This window comes from Pleurodeles waltl, chromosome 4_1 (assembly GCF_031143425.1).
Source record: "Pleurodeles waltl isolate 20211129_DDA chromosome 4_1, aPleWal1.hap1.20221129, whole genome shotgun sequence".
Taxonomy (NCBI): domain Eukaryota; kingdom Metazoa; phylum Chordata; class Amphibia; order Caudata; family Salamandridae; genus Pleurodeles; species Pleurodeles waltl.
This window is the reverse complement of record NC_090442.1, coordinates 158,762,350-158,788,049: the sequence shown is the minus strand read 5'-3', so window position 1 is coordinate 158,788,049 and position 25,700 is coordinate 158,762,350.

Genomic DNA, 25,700 nt, shown 5'->3' with positions numbered 1-25,700 from the left:
GACATTACGCTGCCTTGTGTTTTTCCAGACCTAGCAATCAACGCAGGACCATGCATGGAGGCCCTGCATTGCTTTGTAAATCTCACTTAAGTATTATGTTGCCCATGCAACACCATGTGTAACGCAAAGATACCACAATAAAATAATACAGCTATGCTTTAGTTACATTTTGTGCCACATTATACCGCTGTACCTTTGTGGTATACTATGGTACATGGTGATGACAAGCCAGTAAATAATTGGGTAGTGGCTGTTTTTAGAAAATGAAAAGGCGGCCATATTGTGTTTGCTATACTTTGGCCGTGTTCTGTGTTGGGGCCTTAGATAAAGGTAATTAGTAGGTTTTATTGTAATTCTCTATCTAGTACCACGTTAGTAAAGAATTACAGTGTTTTCATCATTTTAAAGTACTGCTGTACTTACTAGGTGGTACTGCAGTACTCTGTAACATTTCTTTTAAATATATAAAAACTTAAAATTATTTTCCCCTACCTATTATCACTTTCATAAAATGGTAATAGGTAGGGAAAAAATAAAACCTAATACTTACCTACATCTAAGGCATTAAGCCAGAACTCTGGCCTTAAATCTACATGGGTCCCTTAAACGTTTGTAAAGGCACTCCTTAGCCAATCAGATAATGACTTGTCATCGCCATGTATCGCAGCAGTTTTGCAAAATTCCATGAAAGTCCATGAAAGTACTACTGTCAATGATATCACTAAGTTTAAATGCCTTTTAACTTCAAAAATACTTACCCTACAAACCTACAGTAGCCAAAAAGGATCATCTGCCAAATTTGTGTAAATACTTTCAGCTGTTTTCACTCTACGTCTAATTCAATAGTCTTTTGAAAATGCATTGCTGTAAAAATGCATTTTGGGACCCCCATTTATCTTTGCACTCCCTTAACTATTCACCACAAAAATGTGCCAAATGTCCTCAGGATCAGCACGATGAGATTATGGGCCCATCTCCAGGTAGCTCCAAGTCAGATTACTCTTATAGCATTGAACATTAGAGAGGCCAGGTGAGGGGAAGAGAATTTGGGAAACGAATGCCAGGGAAGGAGACCTAAATGGAAAAACTGTTTAAACACACAAATTATTTTCTACATTGTTGTGAACCATGATGTTATAATTCCACTATGATCTTTCTCATATAGAATATGGCATTAAGAATATCTAAAGAATAATTGTGGTGCACTATTTCTTGAATATTGCTATAGTATAGGATATACTGAGATATAAGTGAACAACCAGTGATGTGAACTACACATAGCAGAGTCATCGTTTAGGGCATTGCAACCACCAACGCGCACCATAGTAACCATGTCTTTTCCCTCAGCAGGGATTGACGGTTTGGCGAGTGCACAAGACCTCTCGCGAATCACGATTTGACTGAAAGCATACAGGTCCTAGAAAGCGTGTCATTGCAATCCTGACAGTACTCCCCCCTCCCAAATGTGTTCTAGGGCCTGGCTCATTGGGATGAAGGAGGTGAAATTGTCATACTTTTGTGGAGCATGTACCTGATCCGCTGGAATCCAGGAATTATTTTCTGGGCTATAACCTTTTCAAGCAATTAAGTACCACAAGATGTTCCCACGGCGTTTAGAATCCAATTTTGTTTGCACTTCATATTCCCAGTCTCCATTGACTAAAACTGGATGAGGATGAGAATGGTATTGATTAGATGCTGGTTTTAAGAGTGATGTATGAAAAACAGGATGTATACAGAGCGTTTGAGGCAATTTAAATTTGTATGTAACCGGATTGATCTGTTGTATTACTTGATAAGGACCTATAAACTTCGGGTGAAACTTGTGTTTCTTTTTAAATGTGATGTGTTTTGTGGATAACCATACTTTGTCCCCAGGTTGGTATGTGGGACCAGGACAATGTCTTTTGTCATTTATATATTTTTGCTTGTTCCAGATTAGTTTGAATGAGTTTTTGAGCGTTTTGGAGTTTACATAAGGTCACTGTAACTGTCGGTGCATTAGATTTTGTAGTAGGTGTATTGATGGGAAGCATATTAGGATGGTACCCATATACGCCACAAAAGGGAGAGTAGCCTGTGGAAGAATGAAACGCATTATTATAGGCCATTTATGCCATTAATAAGTAATCTACCCAATTATCAATTGTGTTTTCAGCATAACAACAAAGATATTGCTTTAGGGTTTCATTCAACCGCTCAGTTTGTCCGTCAGTTTGCAGGTGATGGCTAGTAGATAAATTGGATGAAATTTGTAATGCTTTGCACCAAGTTTGCGAAAATTGCGATGAGAATTAAGAACCTTGATCGGACAATATTATCCTTGGTAGGCCATGTAATCATACAATGTGATGTAGAATTAAGATAGCTAATTGACTAGATGTGGGCAAAATTTGACATGCTATAAAGTGTGCATATTTTGTTAGACTATCCACTATAACCAAAATAGCTGAATATTTTTTAATCTTTGGTAATCCAACAATACAATCTAATGTGATATGTTCACATGGATTTTCAGGGGTAGGAAGAGGCATCAATAATCCTTTTTGTTTGGAATGATCAGATTTACTTCGAGCACGAGTGTCACAATTCTTAACCATTTTCTTTATGTCTTTATATAGTGTATGCCACCAGAAGTATCTCTATACTAATTCCAAAGTTTTTGGAATACTTGGGTGGCCAGCTGCGGGATTATCATGCAGCCAATGACAGACTGTCCATTGTAATTCTGTGGTGGGTACATAGGTAACCCTTGAATAATGTTTCTGGGTGAGTGTTCACTGAGCCAAACTTGCTATTTCTTAATTTTAAAATTGTTTCGCACTTCATCGAGGAATTTCTCAGCTTTAATGACACAAAGAACTTTGGTTGGGGGTATGATAGATTGCGGTGGCCCAGTGTTATGTGTGGTGTTGACATGATAAAACATCAGCTTCCCGATTATCACTCCCGGGTCTAAAAGTTACTATAAAATCAAATTCTGCAAAGAAAAGCATCCATCACAATTGTCTTGGGTGAAAAGACGAGCTAAACTCATGAACTGTAGGTTGCAATGATCAGAATACATTGTGATAGTGTGTTTAGCACCTTTCAGATAATGTCGCCATTCCTTGAAGGCATCTCGAATGTCCAGTAGGTATTTTTCAGCAACTACATAATTTTGTTCTGCTGCATTACGTTTTCATGACATGTAAGCTACTGGATGTAGTTTCTAGAAATGTGGTTTCTTTGTGATAAAATAGCGCCAGTTGCTACATCAGATACCTCAGCTTCCACCACAAAAGGGTGTTCTACATTGGGATGAGCCAAGATTGGAGCAGAAGTTAAAACCTTCTTTAAAAGGTTAAATGCTTCTTCAGCTTCAGATGACCATATGAATTGTTCTTTTTTTATGAAACAACAATAAAAATTTGCAAAGCCCATGGAGCATTGCACATCACGGGCTGAGGTGGGAACAGGCCAACTCGCTACTGCTTGGATTTTCCTTTCTGCCATGTGCATTCCAGCAGGAGATAGGATGACTACCAGAAATTCCACTGTGGTTACATGGAACTCGCACTTACTTAATTTACAGAACAAATTATGTTTTTGGAGAGCTAGTAACATTTTTATCACATGTATTTTATGTTCTTTTTCTGAATCAGAATATATTAAGATATCATCTATGTGACGATGGCAAATAAATCTAGAAGTTCTCTGAGACCGTCATTTAGAAAGTATTGGAAAGCTGCAGGTGCGTTACATAGGCCAAATAGCATTACAGTATATTCATAGAGGTCATAACGAGTCTTCAAAGCAGTTTTCCATTCATCACCTGAGCGCATTCATACTAAGTGATATGCTCCATGCAAGTCTAGCTTTGTATAAATGACGGCAGTCTTCACCTGATCTAATAGGAGCGGAATTAGGGGTAACAGATATTTGTTCTTAATTTTAATTTTATTTAGCGCTCTATAATCTATATATGCCCTTAACTCTCCATTGGCCTTGGAGACCAAAAAGAGTGGTGAAGTTGCAGGAGATTTCGAGGGACGTATGAACCCATTTGCAAGGTATTTATCCAAATACTCTCTCAGGTATTGATTTTCCTGATCGGATAAAGCATAAATCCGACAACTGGGGATCGATGCCCCAGGGATCAAGTCAATTTGACGGTCATATTCTCTATGTGGAGGTAGTTCTTCAGCCCTTTTTTCTTCAAATACATCCTTACATTGAGCATACTGAGACGGTAATACTATTTGTTTTTCTGCACCTTTTTTGAAGGAATTTTATTTGGGGGTTTGACTGAACAATCTTTTACGAAATGTCCTTTGCGACCACGATATAGACATTGTCCACTCTTTTGCCGCTGTTCTTCTTCATCCTTCGTTAGGGGTTGACAAAGTGTTCCGATCTCCATTGCCTCAGTGCTAGAGTCAGAAGATATCATTGATGGCGTGGTTCTTTCAAAACCCCATGTGGTTCTTTCTGGTCGTTTTCTTTCTCCCTTACGCTCTGATAGACAATAATCTAATCAGAGTGTAAGATTGATTAAATCAGTACTATTGGTGGGTTGTGGGTCAATTTGTGCTAATATGTCTTTTAAGTCATCTTTTACCCCCGATAAAATATGGCAGCTCTTTTTTCTTCTGGCCATGATGTTCCCGCTATCAATCTGTTAAATTGTGTCAAATATGACACCAAGGGCCACATATACAAAGATCCGGTTTTGTGACTCGCAATTTGTGAATCGCAAAACCGGATGTACAACAGTGTACTTTACAAAAAATATTTTTGCTGCCATTCACAAAGGGGAAGGGGTCCCATGGGGACCCCTTCCTCTGTGCGAATGCGTTAGCACCAGTTTGAAACCGGTGCTAACTGCGATTGTTTTGCGACTGCATTCGGGGTCACAAAACAATCATACATGCCATTTAAGTGGAGAAGTGTGGCACAATGGTTAGAGTGGCAGACCCTGATGCAGAGATCTGGCCCGGGACCAGGGTTCAATACCCGCCTCAGCGGGTCTTGGGCTCAATTCCCTTGGACCAGATAATTCTCGCCTCGGTGCCTAATCTAATTAATGGGTCCCACTCTGTAACTGTGGGCAATAGCTTGCTTAATCTCCACAACGTCCCTGACAGCGCTTTGATGCCTGGCTTCACCCTGGGGATTGCCCAGAAGTTGGCGCCTCACAGGGAAAAGCCAGGAGGGTTCCACAGCAGTATGCATACAGCGCCTTGAGACCGTAACGGGTGAGTAGTGCGCTATAAAAGTGCGAAGTTTATGTTTTACGTTTTTGCCATTTGGATTCGGTATTAGGAAGGGATGGCCTTGACATGCCCCTTCCTAATACCGAATCACAAAACTGCGATTTGGCAACAAGTTACCGAATCGCAGTTTGGGCTTTGTAAATCCCAAAAAGCATTTTTCAAGTCGCAAACAGTTGCGACTTGAAAAATGCTTCGTACATCTGACCCCAAATCCTTATTTCCCTGTTTTAATTCCAATAGTTCTTTGTCAGCAGATAACGTGACTGCTCTTCGATCAAACACTTTTTCGAACTCTTGCACAAATAATTTCCAGTTATACAACAAAGAACTGTCTTAGCGCACTAGCGGCACAGCCCATGAAGCTGCATCACCCGATAAGTATGAAATTAGAAACGCTATTCATGACTGATGATCTGGGAAAACATTTGGACGACAAGTAAAATGTAATTCCACCTATGTTAAGATTTGATCCTTGTTAAATTCCCCTGAGAATCGTTCAAGGACTGCCAATGGAATTTGAGGGGGAATGTTCACAGATATATTGGCCTGCTGTGTGGTACTTGGAAGGGAGGGCGTTTTCTGCCACACAGAAGTTCCTGTATCTCTACTCCCTATTTTAAATTGTAATTGAGCTACCTTGTCAGCTATTGCTGCCGTGGAATATTTTGATTCTACCATCTCTCTCTGTATCTGTGTAATGACCTTCAAGAGGTCATCCATGGTGGCCATCACACAAATCAGGAGGAATGTAATTTGTGGGTTCACTATTCTGTAATGGTGCCGAATGTCTTCAAGATCAGAACAATGAGATTATGGGCCCATCTCCAGGCAGCTCCAAGTCAGATTACTCTTATAGCACTGGACATTAGAGAGGCCAGGTGAGGGGAAGGGCATTTGGGAAAGGAACGCCGGAGAAGGAGATCTAAAAGGAAAAACTGGTTGAACGCACAAAGGATTTTCTGAATTGTTGTGAACACTAATGTTATAATTCCACTATGATCTTTCTCATACAGAATGTGGCATGAAGAATATCTAAAGAATAATTGTGGCCCAATATTTCTTGAAAGTGCTTTATGATTCAATATTAACTTTCCGTTATAATCTCTCTCTTAAAACTGATTGCGGCATGGAGAATACCTTTAAAATAACGACTGTACTATATTCAGGGAATGCGCTTTTTTATAACTCAGCTTCTGTGATTATGTTATGCCAACAAACCTCTTAAGAAAAATAAAGATTGGGCTCCCCCCTTATTGTGTTCCAAAACTTGGAATTAAACCAAAAAAAACTGTGGCGAAATATTGAGAGAAATCTTACTTAACTGAAATCTTAGGAGTTTGAGTATTTGTTAAAGTTTTGCCAGCAATCACTTCTCATTTAAGAGAAAACAATTTACTGCTTTGTGGAAGCGCTTACCCGACAGAGCACGACCCGCTCTGAGATCTTTTTCGAAGATAAGCAAATGACTTATGCCATAAAACAGACAAATAGATACTTGCGAAATTCTGAAGTCACGCTGAGGAATTTGCACGTGGCAGGAGCCGGCCGAAGGGGCTTAAGTATCAGAAAGGACAAGCTCTGAGGGCGAGCCCGACCTCTAAATCCACTCACCGACCGACTAAAAAGAAATCCCCAGGAACCGCCTGGTAACACTCTGGAGCTGCAGAAGAGAGATCCTTCTCCTCCAAGGGCCAAAGGAATAGTGAGCAGCTCCCCATGGGCAGGGCTGCTTAAATAGCCAGAGGCCACACCAAAGAGGCTGTCAATCATCACAGCTGTAGACATCTCCCACAAATCCAACTAAACAAGCATTGGCATCAGATATGGCACAGAGAAACAAAACAAACATTGGTAAAGTACAATGGTCAATGTTTGCAAACAATCATTGGGCTCTGATATTATATAGTACATTGAAGATTGGTATAATATAGGAGATACTGAGAAATAAGTGAACAACCAGTGATGTGAACTGCACATAACAGAGTCATCTTTTAGGGCATTGCAACCACCAACGCACGCCATAGTAACCATGTCTTTTCCCACAGCAGGGATTGATGGTTTGGCGAGTGTACAAAACCACTTGTGAATCACAATTTGACTGAAAGCATGCAAGTCCTAGAACGCGTGTCGTTGCAATCCTGACATATAGGTTTGGAAAGTTTTGTGGTGGAAAGTTGTTAGAGAGCAAACGTTTGAGGAATTCCTATCTCTGGGAATCCTACCTGTAACTACAGAGTGGCAATCAGACTTAATGTGAATTCTTTCTTTTTATTTATTGCCTTTGTTTATTGGTTTGCATAACCCTCTGACCATAAATGTGTCTTTTAGTTGTTCATGTAGTAATTCTGAAACTTTACATATGCAATCTAGTTTATCTTTTGGGCTTCCTTGCTACTTTTAGTAGTGCTGTGCTACATATGAAGCCCAGAATGAATGAAAGCCAGTCATTGTTGTTATAAAGTTAGAGATAATTTTTTTCTTCTTCCTAATGGCCAATTATCATGTCCTCCATATATGTAGGTTGAGTATCTCACTGCTAATTCACTTTTCCATTTTGTTGCAGAGGTGTAAATAAGGCAGATGGTTTTTGTTTGACTTGTTGGGCCCCATTTTATTTTGTAAGCCAGAGAGCATGCAAAGAAAACCTATGTAGATTATCCTATTTGTTATGTATTTGTTTATTGTTTTCCATTAGCATGTGACCATAAATGGGTCTTTCAGTTATTCATGCAGTAAATCTGAACCCGTAAACATGAAGTCTACCATTACTTGCAATAGCAAAAGTGATCCATCTACATAGTCTAATGTAAATTGCTGTGAAATTTCATTACAATCTATTCAGCTGTTTTGCCACTACATCTAGTACACACATTCTATGTAAAATGCACTGGACTCAAAACCTGATTTGGGACCCTCTTTTTCCTTTGCACCCCCTTGATCAATCACTATAATACTATCCATCGTCTGCTAATGTAGAAGAAAGAATGGGTCTGGAAAGTTTGTGAAGATTCTTGAAATGAGTGAAAAGTTATTAAGGGTCAAAAATCTGAATCATTCATATGTCTGGTAACCCTGACTATAACTACAGAATGGCTACTGGTGAAATCTTCTCTTAACAAAAGTTTCATCTCACTTAGGCCTACAGGGTCCAGAGATGTATACATCTAGGGGCAAGCATGCATCCCAAGTCTATCATATCTACATTCTAAGAATTGTCATATTTCCCTGACTCAGCTCATAATCATACTTCAGGCTTTTTCTCCCCTACAAGGACACATTAGTTACTCTGTTGCCCAGTAAGGAGGTAAAAGACCTCCTCACACAATAGAGCCATTATTAGTGGTCAACCCAATTCCTGGGAAAGTAAGAGGTGGGGAAGAAACCTACATCTGTCAATTTACTTGTCCCACTTCATGGGAGAGCCAAGGCCCAAGAGAAAAAGGAAGAGAATCAAACCTCTGGTGCCCACACTGGAGGGGGTTGCTTTTAAAGTTTTTGTGGAAAGGGGTCAGGCAGCTTTGTCTGCTAGTGGTGGAGCTTTAGCTCTCACTGAAGCTTTTCCACAGGCAACTTGAAATCGCCATATTAGAATGTCTTAGAATGCCCTGCAGGGGGGTTGGGGCTGGGGTGAAGTGAAGAGGTGGCACCCTAGTACTGGCCAAGGGTGTCTGACTTCTAGAACTTTCCACCCCACTTAAACACCTCTGTACGAGAGAGAGAGACCCGAGAAGATAATGGACCTGGGAGCAGCAACGGCAAAAGAATGCTCAGCTGGAAGGAGAAGCCACCTGATGCCACTACAAGGATGAACTGAAGGGCTTTATCTCCAGCTGACCCCAAGGACTTGGATGGACCTCTCCAGGGCCAGTGGCACTAGCCCACATATGCCCCCAAGGAAAAATTGTGGTAATGGACCCCATGGAGGACCTGAGCTTTTTACCCTGATGCTTCTGGCAGCTGGGTGTTTCCCATCAGGACGATTATCCTGACTCCACTGACACATAGGTGCCTTGCAAAACATCCAAATCCATTGTGCCTAAGGAGTGTGGCAGGAAGGGTGTTAAGTCTGTGGGCTGCAGAGGGGCTGCACTTGATACCCCCACAAGCAGAACACCAGAGGCCAGTCAGAGGACAGGTCTGGTGCAGGGTATGGGGAAGGTACCTAGCTGATGATCCCATAAGTAAGGAGAAACCAGTCCTGGGTTGCTTCTGTTCTGGTCAGGGAGAACCTGACTTGGCAGTTTGCTCCTAGTGGAGCAGAGTCAATACTGATTTGCATATAGCTGGGTCCAAACTGAGGTGACGTGGTCTGCTGAATAACGATGGATTGGAATAAGGCCCAAGTAATTACCAGTGGCTAAGATTAATTCAAACATTCAATCCATCACTGTTTTGTATACTTATTGTGGACCCAATATGAAACATGGAGTTGAACCCTAAGGTTCAAGATGACAGAACAAAGTAGCAAATTTAAAACCGAGTCCTGTAGGAGCAGAGATCAGACTGGTTAATAGTGCGTAGATACCACAGAAACTCTAGAGATGAAGTCCTGAAATGTAAAACACAGTAACACAGAATTAATACAGAGGCTAAGCAACTCAATAAATATTGGTACAGGAGATATCAGTCGTGTTCAGCAATGGTGTTCAGATGAGGTCTGTCAGATTGGTACATTCCTTTTCCATAGAGAGAAGACATAGTTTTGAAGAACCGAATGATGGGTATGGGAAATGATCAGGTTTGCAAACCAGAGCCTATCAAACATTCTGACTGGGCATTGTAACCATACTGAAAGTATGTTATTTGAGGCGATGATGTGTGTCAGATGATCATTGAAGGAAGTATTTAACCAAAAGCATTATACCTTATTCTAAAGGTCAAGTTGTTAGATTTGAAAAAGAGGTTTAGAAAATATTATGAAAAAATATATACATTTATACATATCAATATACATACATGTAGAATGAAATCTGGGAGGTCACATAATCTATATGGTTCTTGTGATATATATAGTGCATTGTCAGCTTATAGTCCTTTCTTGGCTATGTTGGTAAGGGTCCAAGTAATGAATAAGATGTATTGAAAATGGCCATTAATAGTATAACTACTTTCATATAAATATGTGAAAAAGTTAAAAGATATGAGTCACAAGACTAGTAAGGAGGAGGAATACATGTAGTTACAGAGTAGATTGTAAAGGGGATTAAAACAAAGTACCCAATACAAAGGATAGAACAAATACCTGAGGAATTATAACATGTTGAAGTAGAGCTGGGCACCATATACAGCAGTGCTATTGTTCATAGAATGGAGGTCATGACACATTTTATAGGTAAGACTTGCAGTTTCATAGAAAAGATTCCATATTTATAAAAAATTAAAGTCATGTAATGTGAGTATATCAAAGTACATCACAGAAAGTTAATGAATGGATCTACAGCTTGTTTTATACACTTTTTCATACATCATTCATATATATAGCATTTTATATGATTTGAATGGAAGGCCCCCCAAAAGGGAGAGTATAGAGCTTTTCCTGTGGTGTGAGATATTTTCCAGTCTTCATTCAAAGATATCACATATCTTTGGAAACTGAAGGAGTGGAAGTTAGAGTTCATTAAAAGAATCAGGAAATAGGATTGCATTATGTTAGCCAATAGTGCATCTCTGCATCATGTTTTGCTCTGAAGTGGCAGCATTCAAATAAAGGATCCATTCATTTTCTATTTTTCTTAGATGTAGGTCCTGATTTATATATTGATGGAGAGGGTACTCCGTTGCAATGGCCACAAAGTTCCCCCCAACAACATAGTTCTCTGCCCACCAAATATGATTGAAGGGAGCCCTTAAGTCTCTGCTGTGGCCAAACGTCTGTCTCTGACCCCTCTGAACATGACAGAATATGCAGTGTGAGACTGTGAGCATCCATTTTGGTATTGCAGTGCCAAATATTGCTTTAGTGTCAAATCTTACTTTACCGGTTGGCTGTGGTAGTAAATAAAACACTTGGGCCCTGATTTATACTTTTTGGTGCAAAACTGCACTAACGCAGTATTGCACCAAAAAGTTTAGCACCGGCTTGCACCATTTCTGTGCACCAGCCGGGCACCATATTTATGGAGTGGTGCTACCCGATGCAAAGGGTACGCTAGCATAAAAAAAATGACGTTAGTCGGGTGGGGCTGGCGGTATGGAAGAAGGGGGTTTTGCACCAAAAAATGACATTAGGCAGGTTAGAGTAAAAGAAAATGACTCTAACCTGCCTAGAGTCGTTTTCTGAAACAAAACCATCCATACCACATGACTCCTGTCTTAGAAAAGACAGGAGTCATGCCCGCTACCCCAATGGACAGCACAGGGGACCAGGGTCCCCTGGGCATGGCCATTGCACCCTGTGCTATGTAGGGGGGGCGATTTCAGGGCCCCCAATGGCACTGAAAAAACAAATACTTACCTGTACTTACCTATAATTACCTGGGATGGGGGTCCCCCATCCTCCGCTGTCCCTCTGGTGTCGGTGGGGGTGTCCCTGGGGCCTGGGGAGGACATCTGTGGGCTTATTCCATGGTGTTCCACCATGGATATAGGCCCACAGGTCCCCTAACGCCTGCCCTGACCCAGGTGTTAAAAAATGGTGCAAAGCAAGCTTTGCACCATTTTTTACCCCTCCTCCCTCCCGTGCATGATTTTAGCACGGGGGATAAATATGGCGCTAAGGCCATAGTCATTTTTTGCACGGGAATGGCTACTTTGCATCTCATTGACGCAAAGTAGGTTTCAACGTCCCATAAATTACATTAACTCCATAAATTTGGCACTAGACGGGTCTAGCGCCAAAGTATAATTATGGAGTTAGTTTTGCACAGAATTTGGGTAAAAAAATATGACGCAAATTCGGCACAAAACAAGTATAAGTATGCCCCTTAGGGTGCACCAAAAAGAGGCCTTCTCTGTCACAGGCAAATTGGGGCCTCATTTTGGAATTACAGTGACAAATCCTGCTTGAACGGCAAATCCTGCTTCACATGTCTGCTTGGATTTTATATACATATATATATATATATATAAATAAAACAGTTGGGCACACTTGTATGTATGTATGTATGTATGCATGTATATGGTATTTCTATATATGAACCTAGCCTAAAGGTAGTCGACAACTGTACACGAACAAAAAGCAAGCTTAAAGTTGGTGTTTGGAGAGGAGAGGAAGGTAAGTTCTAGATAGTTAATGTATGGTGATGTAATACTGTTTACAGAGGGGAGTCTTCAACTCCTTTCTAAATTAGAGCAGTTTTGTGACAGTAGTGATGGATATGAGGATGTTGGTCCGGGGCCTGGGTGCATAGATGGAAAAGGCTTATTGTCTTGCTTTTTAATTTTTTACACTTAGGCTGTAATCTATTGGTGTCCTGGCTGTGGGCGTGTCCAGAACCACCAGAGCACCTCAAAAGGCAAAAACAGAAAACCAAAACAATTCTTGGTATACAATGTCTGGTTGCTGGAAAATCCTGCTTTTGTCTACTGAACGTCTGTCTCTGGGTTTATTGTGGGTACAGTGACTGCCTCAACCTCAATTTTACTGTATACTGTTAGATGTAGGAGGGCATTACCATTACCAAAGTACACGTTTCACATACAAGTTTAGCCCTCAGTGGTCAGGTTTGGTGTGGCCGAAGATTTCCTACATTTTGAAGAAGCCCAAAGTGGATAGGGTTGGGCCCGGGAACTTTTAACCCATTGGTTAAGGCATGCCCAGAAGTCATTCTCACCCACTAGTTCGTGAGAGGCATAAATGTGGCATCTCCAGGCACCCATTTCAGAACACTCATAGACCTGAGGAACATCAGAAGAGGACTGAACCTGCTATCTGCAGCTTAAGAGCCCTCAAAGAATTGAAGCTACTCGGGTTTGTACCCAGAACGAAGAAGTAGATGCCAAAGTTCACAAGGCTGATTTCCTGTTAAATCTATAGGAACACAACAAGCTACAAGAGGCCTTTGCTTGCAACTGTCTAGCTTACCAGTGGCAACTGGACCTGAGCTGGATCCTGATGTTTGGCCTCTGCCTCACACCCTGTGAGTCTCTAAGTGCCACCTGTTGGACTTGTTGGGCTGGACCGTCTCTGCAAGGTCACCCCAGATTTTTACCTACCTTTACTGATTCCGTTTTTTTTGGCATATACGACTGCAATTTATCTCTGCTAACCAGTGGTAAAGTGCTTGTTCTTTCCCTTGAAAGCATGGTAAAATTGGCCTACACCTGATTGGTACATTTACTGTACTTATAAGTCCCTACTAAATGGTATTACATGTACCTGTAGCCTGTAAAGTAAATGCTACTAGTGGGCAGAAACTCTTATTTTTTGCAACTCACTAAAGTAGCGCTTTAAATCCTGTCACAGGCCTGCCACTGCAGCCTGCAATGCAGTTTTAAACTGCGATTGTGGCCTGACAAAATAAACCTTTAGCCAGGCCTGAATCTTCCTTTTTTTATGCTCATAAGTCACCCCCAAGATAGGCCCTAATCACTCATAAGACAGGGTGCATTGTATTTATAAAAGTAGGGCATGTGTATTTAAGTTGTGCATGTCACCGACAGTGAAAATTCCTTAAGTTGTTTTTCACTCTTGTAAGGCTATCTTTTCCATAGAATCTAATCTTATCACATCTAGGTGATAACTTCAGTTTGGGACCAGAAAGAGAAATGCTTTTTCCACTCAAATGAATTGTAATTTAAAATCCACTTTAATGGTAAAATCTGATTGTAAGTTACTATTCAGAAAATGCCAGATTTAGAAAGTTGGCATTTTTCTGCCTAAACCAAATGTGCCTTTCTGTCAGTGTCCAGCGGCACATGACTGTTAATGGCTCTACTATGGTGTTAGTGTATTCCTTGCAGGCATGGGGACAAAAAAGCATTGGGTGTGAGGCAGGGTGTTTTTCTCTTGAGCAGGGTGCCCTGGGGGGATTGTACTCAGCCTTTCCTGAGCTTCAAAGGGTAGCCTAAAGATTTGCCCACCTTATTACTCACTTCTAAGGGCTGTCTACCACTGACAAATGCATCTCACACCTAGGCCTACCTGCCCTTTGTTACCCTATACAATTTGGAACCAAACCCAGGAAAGGGGAAAGTTAGACAAAGGAACATCCCACACCCACGGGCTAGAACTGGAGATAAAACTGGCACCTTCGGAACCTCGTATCAGAACACTCCTTGACTTGCGGAAGATTCAGAAAACGGACTGTTCTGCTGACTATGGAAGGAAGATTGGACTTTCTTGCCTCCAACCCAGGATCCCCAGAAGTGACTCCAATAGTCTGTTGTCTGACCCTCTGTTTGAACTACAGGGCATAACAAGCTTCCAGAGGCCTTTCCTGCTTTCCTGTTGACCAGATCCAACTGGACCTGACCTGGTCCTATCTTCTAGCCTCTGTAGGAGTGAGTCCTGCCCCCCTAACGTGCTGTCCTCAAGGCCCTGGACCCTTGGCTGGGGTCAGCGTGTACTTCTTCTTGCCTAACTAATGATTCTATCAGACAGGACGCGAAGCAATCCAGAGCCACGTAGCTTCCACCTCAAAGGTTTTACGAAAACCAACAAAGAGCTCCATTAGCCAACGCTGCACAGACCTTGCACTGTGGACTTAAGGTACAACTCCCAGCATGCTGAACTCGGTCCTGTGCTCCACTGCGGTCAGCCCAGACTTGTGACTTTGTCTCAGTCTAGTGCAACCGTTTACCTGCAGTTGGCGCTTCATGGCTCTTGGAGATATTTTTCACCTAAAACTTCATAAATACATACCCCAGGATCAACTGATTATATTTTCAACATTTTGCTGTCATTTCATTTATTAAAATGTACTCTATTTTTCTATATTGGTTTGGAATTTTTACTATCTCGTGGTTTCACTTTATCACCAATTGACTGCTGCTTAAATACTTTACACATCGCCCCTAAGTTAATCCTGACTGCTTTTGTGGCAAGCTGCCAAAGGGTTACACGCAGGTTTATTTAGTGACTTTTGCGTTTCACTTTGAATGGGCCTTTCACTTCCCTCAACAAATAGGCCAATGTCTTACACCTGCCCTAGGTCCTGTTTTTTTTTTAGACGTGTTTAGAAAGACTAAAGTCAAAGTTAAAATGTTTAACCAGGTCGTACATGGTTGGTGTGCTCAGCCTGTGCTACATTGTGATCAGTGTCAAATTGCTCCTAGGTCCCAGTCTACTGTGACTATTGATTATCATTGGCACTTTATGCTTCTTAGAGCTATTTCTACTTAAAATTTAAAAAAATATATTGTTGGTTCTCCTATTAGATTTTTGTGAGTTTGGTGTCATTTTGTTTATGAAATTTTACTTTATGTTCCTCATTCAGTTTAGGATTTGTATTGTTTTGCATTTCAACTATATTACTGTTTTGGTACATGATAAATACTTTGCATATTATCCTAAGTTAAGCCTGTCTTCTTTGTGCCTTAGTTACCAGGGAGTTGATCTTAGGTTAATTTAGTAACTTTAAGGTTTCACCCCGACAAGGGTTGTGATTATTCCTTGAGATGAGTAGTCACCCTTCCAATTAATAATACCATTTTTTACTGCATGCTTTAATTAGATGCTTTGGGTAATCTTATTGGTCATGTTGAGTTGGTAGCAATGCTTTTCTTGATCGGACCACCAGGAGGAGGGACACCTCCTTTGTGAATCTCAGGCAAAAGGTAAAAAGTAGTCATTGTGGGATTCTTCAGAATGGGGTATTTGTTTTATATGTAATTAGGTCTTTTTGAGTACAGTGAGTCTAGGTTTGCTTCTAGTGTAGTTATTATTTCACCAGTTGCATTATAATGTAATTTCTTGCAACATGATGTGTCTGATAAGTGTCAGAATGCTTCTTTGAAGTAGTCTTTCACTTCTTGTATAACAATGTTTCCTTGTTTATTTAGCATCTTTAATGATGAGATTTGGGATTTTGTTTTCATACGTTTTCTGGATCCTTTGGAACACGGCATAGAGAAAATTGGCTTTCCAGGCCCCCTGGCACTAAGGACTTTGTGAATGTGCAATGTCTGGTCTCAAATAGACTTGTATCCTTTACGCCTAACCTTTTCAGGTGAGGGAAGATATCGACTTAGGCCAAATGTCTTGTAGCTAAATATACGAACGGTCCTATTGACCTTTGTGGAGAGATCTAGAGGGGCGCAGCAGTGGGATGGCTTTTCAGCAAAGTCCAATTACACTCCAGGTAGACAGAAATACTGTGCAGACGTGTATGCTACTGCACAAGCAGTAATTGCTTATTTATCAGCACAGGGGAATAATTTGTCACTTTTCCACACAGATGAACTTGCCCTGAGGTTGTACATGATAGCATTCCCTATGGGAAATTATCTTATCCATAAATCTAGAATCACTTATACTATCTGTATTTATTTAACACTATTTCAGTTTCTACATCTTAGTGTGTGGTTTGTTTATTTTCTATAGAACAGTGTATGAAATTTACACAGACTCTTGGCACTGTTCAATATCTTCTCATGGTATTCCCAGTAGTAGTCTACAGATATAGGCTTTGCAAGCTTCCACCAGTAATCAGTGTGATAATGATCATGCGTTTCCCATATGGAGTACCAGGGTGTCTTTCTCCCAGTGTGTGAGCCATTGTTTATCTGTCCTGGTGTGGACCTTCTTGTCATGTCTATCTATCCCAGTGAGCGTGCAATTTCTTTCCTAGTGTCAATCCTTTCCCGGTATTAGTTTGAATGCTCCCTGAACCTACTCAGTATTCTCTGTCCTCATGTACTTTCCCATTGTGTATATCCCTGGCTCATTATGTGTGTCTTCTCTGTCCTAGTGTTTCAGTTTTCAGTATATGTGGACCTCTGTTTCTGACTGAGATCAGTTGCGTCGATTCTTTCAGGAGCTGCTTGGGGCGGCTAGGTTAGATTGAGCCCGAAGGTCTGTAGAGCCGCCCAGCCCAACATCAAGATGACTATCCATGTAAGTGGATACGTTTTTCAAGAGGTCTCCTGCTGCAGACATGAGGCCAACATCACTGGGTTCACTCCAATTTGATGGCCATCCTCACCAGGGGTGTAGCTTGGTCAATAAGATTGTTGGGGGGGGGGGGGGGGGGTGAGCTTCAGATTTCCCAAAATCACTCTGGCATATAATGTTAAAATACATTTTACGACAAGAAGGGCACATAGAAGTGGCTAAAGGGGCAGTGGAAAGGGAGGGGGATGCGGAGTGGCCCTAAGGAAGAGAAACCACAGTAGTTTGTAAAAACAAACATTAACAATTTTTAGATAAACATTATTTGAACATTGTATTGCAGATGAATGAGCTAGTTAATGACCTATTAACTGGTGAATGCATGGCTCGTCAAGCTAAGCGTGCACTTTTCTGATCTGTGTCTAACTCGCAGAGCAAATGTGTAAGTTCCAGCCTGTCCAACTCCCTGTTTCACCCTTCTGGAGCAATACATTTTGTTGCATTAAAATGAGTAGCAAACTGCATATTCCTTGTAGATCAGAATGGAGCTGTGTGCCTGTTTCTGAAGAAATTGCACTGTCTACACCGCGTACTGGAGGGGTTGGATTTACTAGGATTTCACACAATGCAGCACATCAATGGGAGTTGCTGTGCTGTGTTGCACTGCATGAAAGAGAGATAGCAGAATGGCACTTTATTTATAAAGGTATGGTGCAGCTCGCTCCTTGTGCTGGCGCACTTTGGGCTGCTTAGCGCCAACACAGGCACCCTTGTGCTTGTGTCACGGTTTGGATAGTTTTTGTGCAGGAAGGAGTACCTTCCTGCACAAAAACTATCTTTTCAGGCTTTTCCTCTCTTGGGTAGATGCACCATTTTGGTGCAAACATGTTTTTACAAGTCTTTGTAAACATGAGTTTGTTTGCCTTAAAATACATGGGTGTATTCACAGGATCACCCATGCGCCATCCATTGACTGCCTACTTGACTCAAGGCAGAGCTTTGTACTTTGTTGCATTTCGAATCGATCTTTGCTTGGCTTCGTAAATCCCAAAACAGATTTTGTGTCAGGGCTACCCCAAAAAAAGTAACTCATCTCTGATGCAAAATCTTAGTAAATCTGGGCCTAGCTGCATTCAACATAACTGAGCACCAGGGCGCAGCAATCCACCCACTAATACAGCGTGGTGTATGCTCTCTAGATTGCACAATTTTGTTCAAATCCGGCTAAAAGGTCTAGTTCAGTGGTTCCCAACCTGTGATCCAGGGAACCCTGAGGGTCCGCGAAGCCTCCTCAGGGGGTCTGCGACTGCTTAGAAAATTAAATAATATTAACAGATCAGGTACCCAGCTCTCAGTAATGACTCCGTGGGGGGTCCCCGGATTTGAAATATGATTTAGAGGGGGTACCACTAATAATAAATTGGGGGTCCACAGATGTCAAAAGGTTGGAACCACTGGTCTAGTTTGCACCTGTGCAAACGTTCACCATACGGACAGTGGTATGTGCCAAAAAGGTGCCAGCCAGCGATATTTTAAAACAAATATTACCGTTGTTGTTGATTTAGCAGGACTTCCTGCCCAGAAATGCTGTAACTCGTTAAAATAAGCCGGTACGCAGGACATTAGTGAACAGATTTCAGTTGGCGGGATCAGGATTACGTGTGAAGAGTGGCTACAAAGGGGAAATGGCACAGCACACCCACTTATGGGAACCCCATTTTACCAGCATTTCAGGACGCAAACTGAGCGTAGACTGACTCTTACCGACCTGGACAGATACTAGCAGCTAATATATCGATATGGGAACATATTTCATAAGAACACTGACAAGCATGGACGGTCTATTTTTTTTTTGTGTTTCCTTACATCGTTTTAGATTGTATTGATTAACCGTTAGTTTTCAGCTTGGGGTCAGTTTCTTACACAGTGACTGAATGAATCCCTTGTGTGTCAAATAGTTCCATTAGTTTTATTGAACCCGTTGTTAGTCCGTCTTTTCGGCCCGCTGTTAAATATGGAAGTAATAACGCTGAATCTATCAAATGATAGTTTCATTGATCACTTTCTAAACTCTTGTCTCAAGTTCGCTTCACCCCTCGCTTGCACTGATCAGTCGACCACCCCAAAATACATTCCAAACACTATAAAATTGCACACCATTACTTAAAGTATAACCACTCAGTGCCCGGTCAGGAGTTATTTTTACATTGGGCAAACCACTAGACGTGTAAAACCAAGACTGAAAGAACACCATCATTTGTTACAACATCAAAAATTCACACAAGTATTTCAACACTTTCGGGATGCACGTGAAAGAATGAAACCTCTGCCAGGTGTCATATTTGTGATTATATAGACTCCTGGCCCACCTCCACCGTTTAGGACACCTGTAGGAGTCAAATCTCTGCACAAGGCCTGGACCACATGTAGGGCCAGGGCAGGGCCTTTCCATAGAAACCAATGGAGGCTGATCTGCCAGTTTACAATTGGATGGGAGAAAAGCACTCTGGGCAGCAGAGATAGGGATGCTTCCTGGACATTGTGTGGCCAGTGTTTGCAGTAGCAGCTGGTAGGCACTGCGAACAGTTACCAATGGGCTGTGATCCTAGAAAGAAACGTGGCTACCATTGGAATGCATCTAGACTGCTTTCAGATCTGGGTGTCCCGCTGTGACCCAACCATGAAAGCTCTAATAACCTATTGTGGCTGTGGCCTCCTTAAGGGTATGCCCGGTATAAACCTTTGTAGCTGAGCTGAATTTGGTATCTAGTCTGGCAATGGCAGGAGTCAATGGATTTTGCTGAGCTAGGTATCTTTTGTGAATATCTTGCAAACATTAAACCAATTATTTGCTTACCTAACATAAATCTGAGTGCACATTATTTTTTAATCTGACCCACTGTACCTGCTGTTTTGCTTCAGATGCTGTTTGGAGCTGCAGAGGGGATAAAACATTTCTAGTCCTAATTTGACTTCCACTTCTCTGGCTGGTCATAACACACAGGGACATTGTTTGTGCTCGCCCTCCATGAATGCCTATCTGTATTTCATCTCATCTTTGAGTGAATGTTTATTTATACAACATGTATTAACCACTTTACATAAAAGTTAGTCATATCCCTATCAAATCACAAGATTGAAATACTTGAACACAAAAACATAGTGACACACAAGCAACACATACAATACATACCAACATAATAAGTTATAAGTTAAGCCAGGAGCTGAACAAACATGCAAGAAATAAAGCTGAACAACATATAACAATGGAAATAAAAAAAATAAAAAGACATGTGGCCAAAGGGACAAACCCAAAACAACCAAATCAATTATAAGACAGACATGAGGCAGGAAAGGTGAGTGTATACTTTAACCTGTATTAATTCTTCTATTGCAAAGTGTGATGACTCACCCTCAAGAGTTGGAAAAAAGCATGTCTGGAGTGAAAGAGTGACGGATCCTTCTACCGCTTATTGAAGTGCATTGTGAAAGATGACATTTATAGCTGGCAGTTTGTGTGATATTTTTAACAACCTCTGCTAAAATACGCGGTCAAGGCAATTTAAAAGGTGTGTTTTAGCCTTTGCTTTTAAATTCCTTCTTCATGAGCTTGACATCATAAACAGGGCTGCAGTTCTTCTTGTAAAGAATTAAATTGCTTTGCGTTGGTTTTATTTATTTTTTAGCACCTACAACATGTTATACAACCTGTTTTAAAGCACTTTGGCACAGATGCGATGTCTAGCCTGTTGAGATATATGTCCTCTAGTATTAAGCATCAAACTCTTCATATTTCATTGGCTGCCAGCCCACTGAGTTTTCTCAGAAACTGTTTTTGATATTTCAGTATGTTAGTAGTAGAGTATTTTGGGTTTTCCATTTTGATAGTTTACAATTAGTTAACTGTTTGTCTTGTAAGAATTGCTTATTACATGTGTTGTATTTTGATTTATTTTATTGTTAAGTGTTCTGTCAGCCTTTCCCAAGATTTGCACTCCATAATTATGTTAATAAATTAATAAAGAAAATTATTGAAAAGACTCACTAGACTCGTTTAATGATCAATTAATCACAGAGGTCCCATTAGCTCATTATATATGTGTTTCAAATAAATGTTCATGAGATTTCTCTTAATAAAAAGGATTGCATACTTCCTGTCGTATCAAGTTTTCAGATGTGTTGGGTCAAATGTCTATTTTACCTTTTTAAATACTTACCCCCGTGACCTACAAAGATCCTCTGAAAGGGGGCGGTGGGGATAGAGACTTTTTCTGAACGTGGCTTATAGCCTTTGCTTTGAATTGTCTGTCTCGACCCCACTAGAAACAACAAAAGCTGCTATTTGCTGGGACTGTATTTATACATGTTGAATATATAATTCAAACTTTTGCTAACTTGCTCTATAATTTTATGTACTGAGACTTCCCTTTCTTTCGTTACTTGGATTTCCAAGGACGAGTTCCTGTGTGAACAGTTTCTGACATCCTAAGTAGCAATGTAGTTTCAGTTTCCTCCCCTACTGCTCAGATCCTTAGTATTGGCCGCATCAGTACTTTGCTCTAACAAAAGACTGGCTGATTGAATACCAATTTCCTGTGCTGGCACAAGAGTCCCACAAAGGAGGTGGATAGCCATAAAATGTGTGGAATTTTTTGGTTACCAAATAAATTGTTGTAGCCCACACCTTGTATATATGTCTGGGGGAAAAACCTGCTTATAAAAATTGAAGACTCTTTTAATTGGTGTCCATCTGTGGGCAACCATTTTAATTGGTTACCACTGGACAAATTGTTGATTGAAGAAGAGGGTCTTCAGCTTGTTCCTGATGTGGACGAGCATAGGAATTTGCTGGATCTGTGTTGAGTTGAATTCTAATACAGTGGAAAAGAAGGCCTGTCGTCTGGTCTTAACCTTATTAGATTTAGATTTATTTCTGTCAGACCTAACAATCTTTTGGCTGTGTGTTGCATTCACCACTGAATAACTTGATATAGGGGGTCATTACGACCCTGGCGGCCGGCGGTATGTTGGCGGTAACACCGCCAACAGGCTGGCGGTGTTCCGCCAGCAATTATGACCGTGGCGGAGTTGCCACGGCCATACCGCCGGCCCCTCCTCTTTCCCGCCAGGATTCCGCGTGGCGGTCATAATCCCCAGGGCAGCGGTGCCAGCACCGCTGCCCTGGGGATTATGAGTCCCCGACCGCCGGCCTGTCCATGGTGGTACACACCGCCATGGAAAGGCCGGCGGTAAGGGGACTTGGGGTGCCCCTGGGGCCCCTGCACTGCCCATGCACTTGGCATGGGCAGTGCAGGGGCCCCCAGGCATAGCCCGTCGCGCATATCACTGTCCGAATTTCGGGCAGTGAAATGCCCGACGGGTGCTACTGCACCCGCTGCACATCAGCATTGCCGCCGGCTCTATTACGAGCCGGCTGCAATGTTGATGTGACATTTCCGCTGGGCCAGCGGACGGTAACACTGTTATACACTGCATAATAGGGAGACAGAAATACCGCCGGCAATGGCGGTATTCTGTCTCCCACGCGCGACCTCGGCGGTCTTTTGAAAAGGCCGCTGAGGTCGTAATGACCCCCATAGCCTTTTAAATAGGACATTATTTTGACAAGCTTACATGAAACACAGCACATTTTGAAGGTTAATCAAGCATGCTGGGTTGTGCATCCAACATACTTTTTGGTTTGTGGGGGGTTCTCAGGTTATATTTTCTAGGTCACAGGAGATGCTCTTCAGTAGTGTAAGGTGGATGTCTGTGATTTAGGAAAGCAAGGTTTTGTTGCCATCAATGTGTGCCAGAACTAGCATCTTTACAACAGCTAGAAGTTGTGCCATTGGAGCTCTGCTTTCACTTTATGAAGAAGGGAGAGATTCTGCGATTTCTTGGAAATTTGAGTTTTGAAACAAGAAGTTGCTGTCATCTTTGGTGGCGATGAGTGCTGTGTCTGCAATGGGGATGAGCCTGAATACAGACTGCATGATTATCAAGGAGTTTGTGGCTGCTGAAGTGGTCTGTGAGGCATCGGTTGATCAATTTTCCTAAGACAACTGCCAGGTATGGTACAAGGGAGATGGACTATAGCTGTCCATGGAGTCATTGTTAGTGCTTCATTGATCCGTAGGAATCCTTTGGTGAAGATGTAGGTAGGCAAGGATCAGATGGAGCCCACGAGTGGATGGTCTTCATGGTAGCAGAAGTTTTGACGGTGGTGATAGCAGGCCACGAGGTCACGATATGTTCTTCGGCCACGATGAGGAGTTGAGTTACCACAATGACGGGGTCCACTTGAGGGTCGAAGGTGCTGTTTATGAATGTGATTTTGTTCTAAAAGAATTCCAAGAGTTTGTTGCAAAGATCTTGTGAGGGAGTGATGTTGCTTGAGAAGGCAGGAGACGTGGTTAAATCTTTGATGATTGAGAAGATTTCCTTGCTGCTGTTAGTGCTAGGGTTGATGCGATCTGCAAGAGCTGTGTGCGTGGTGTTCCATATATAATGGTGGTAGCATCTTAGGGCTGATTTGAAGATGTCTTTATCTTCTATATCTAAACATTTTCTCCATTTGATATCCAGTTGCTTGCAGAGGTGTTTCACCAGCCTGAGTTCACTGAGTACCAGCTGGCCTGTGGTTGAGCTCTTGCCGTTGATTCGTGCTAGAGGCCAGCCAGGGTGTCGATGCAGATAGCGATCCAGCTTGTTAGATATAGGGTTGTTGTTTGGCTATGATGTGAGCCCTGGTCAAGCAGCAACCCTAATCCTAGTCAGAGTTAGTGTCAAGCAAAAACTAATTTGTGCTCACCCTCTGGAAGCTTGGCACAAAGCAGTCAGGCTTAACTTAGAGGCGGTGTGTAAAGTATTTGTGCAACACTTCAAAGAGTAAAACTGTGAAAACATCACACAAAAAGATATACCACCTCATTAGAAAAATAGAACTGAACTGAATTTAATAAATAAAACAAGACCAAAACTACAAAAATCCAATAAGTAGAACTTGAGTTATGATTTTTTGAAGAAAACACTGCAAAATAGCCCTTCGAAGCAGTCGGCTACATGGACGTCGTTGGGCCCGCTGAACCAAAGTACTTTTTAATCCTGGTGGCAAAAGCATTGCATCTGTTCTGAACCACGCTGTCGAGAGATGCGTCGATTTTCCCCACACAGCAGAGATGCATAAATTTTCCCCATGCAGTGATGCCGATGCTTCAGTGCCGAGATGGACTTCTAGTGCAGGTTCAGCTGTGTCAATGTCAAGGCGATGAGTTGAGTTCGATGAGCACAGGGGCTGTGATGAAGGGTGTCTGCGCTGTTGTCGAGGCTGTCCTCGACAGAGGTTAAGGGACCTTGTGGCAAATAAAGCACCGCAGTGCCCGTTCTGAAGGCTATGCACTGGTTTTGTTCCAACAGCAGAGATGCATCAGATCTGCCCATGCAATGGCAGAGATGTGTCGAGTCTGTCCATGCAGCAGATGGTGCATCGGTCATGCTGGTGCCAAGCTCCTTAGGTCAACTTACAAGGCCCCAGGACTAGGAAGTAGCACCACTTTGCAGGATAGACTCATGTATGGCAGAGTCCAGGTGCAGGAGTAGGGTGGTTGGAAGTCTGTTATGTCCTTTCAGATCAGGAGGCTAGTCGGCTATCCCTAGGAATCACTCTGGGTTGTAGAGATGCAGGTCCTCGCCTTCTAACTCCCAGGCAGTGGGTCAGCACAGCAAAGTAAGAGTCCAGCAGAGTGGCAGACCTTGTAGCAGCACAACAGCTCTTCTTCCTGACAGAGTATCTGCAGGTCCACAAGTGTACTGTAGTTCTGAGTTCTGGTGTCAGCGGTCCAGTACGTATACTCAGTTTGGCATTTGACGTTGGGGAGACGTCAAAACATGCCTTTGAAGTGCACAGAGTCCCTGACCTTCCTACCCTAGCTCCAGATTCACTACTTGGGGTTATACAGCCCTTTCTGTGTGGACAGGACTCAGCCTAATCAGGTGTAAGTGAGGCTGTGGCCAGCTTCTCCTTCCCATCCTGCCGAGGATGACCCATCAAGGTCTATTGAGTCATACCTAAACGCCCATTGTGTGTGAGAAATGCACAAAGCCCAGCTGTGGACCCACCCTAGACAGGAGAAGGGACAAGCCACAAGCACCAAATGGCTAAAGTAAGAAAATGCCAACTTCCTAAAAGTGGCCTTTTAAGATTTTCAATTTGAAATCCGACTTCACCATAAGTTGTGATTTTAAATTGTGATTACAGAGATACCAAACTTGAAAACCTTATCTCTTCCAGAGTGTGAATTACACTCATATGGCATACTAAAGTGATCCCAGTGTTAGCCTATGGGAGAGAAAAAACAGCTTTCGGAGTTTTGCACTTCCACGACATGTAAAACTTAAAATTACATGTCCTACTTTTTACCTATACTACACCCTGCCCTCTGCGCTGTCCAGAG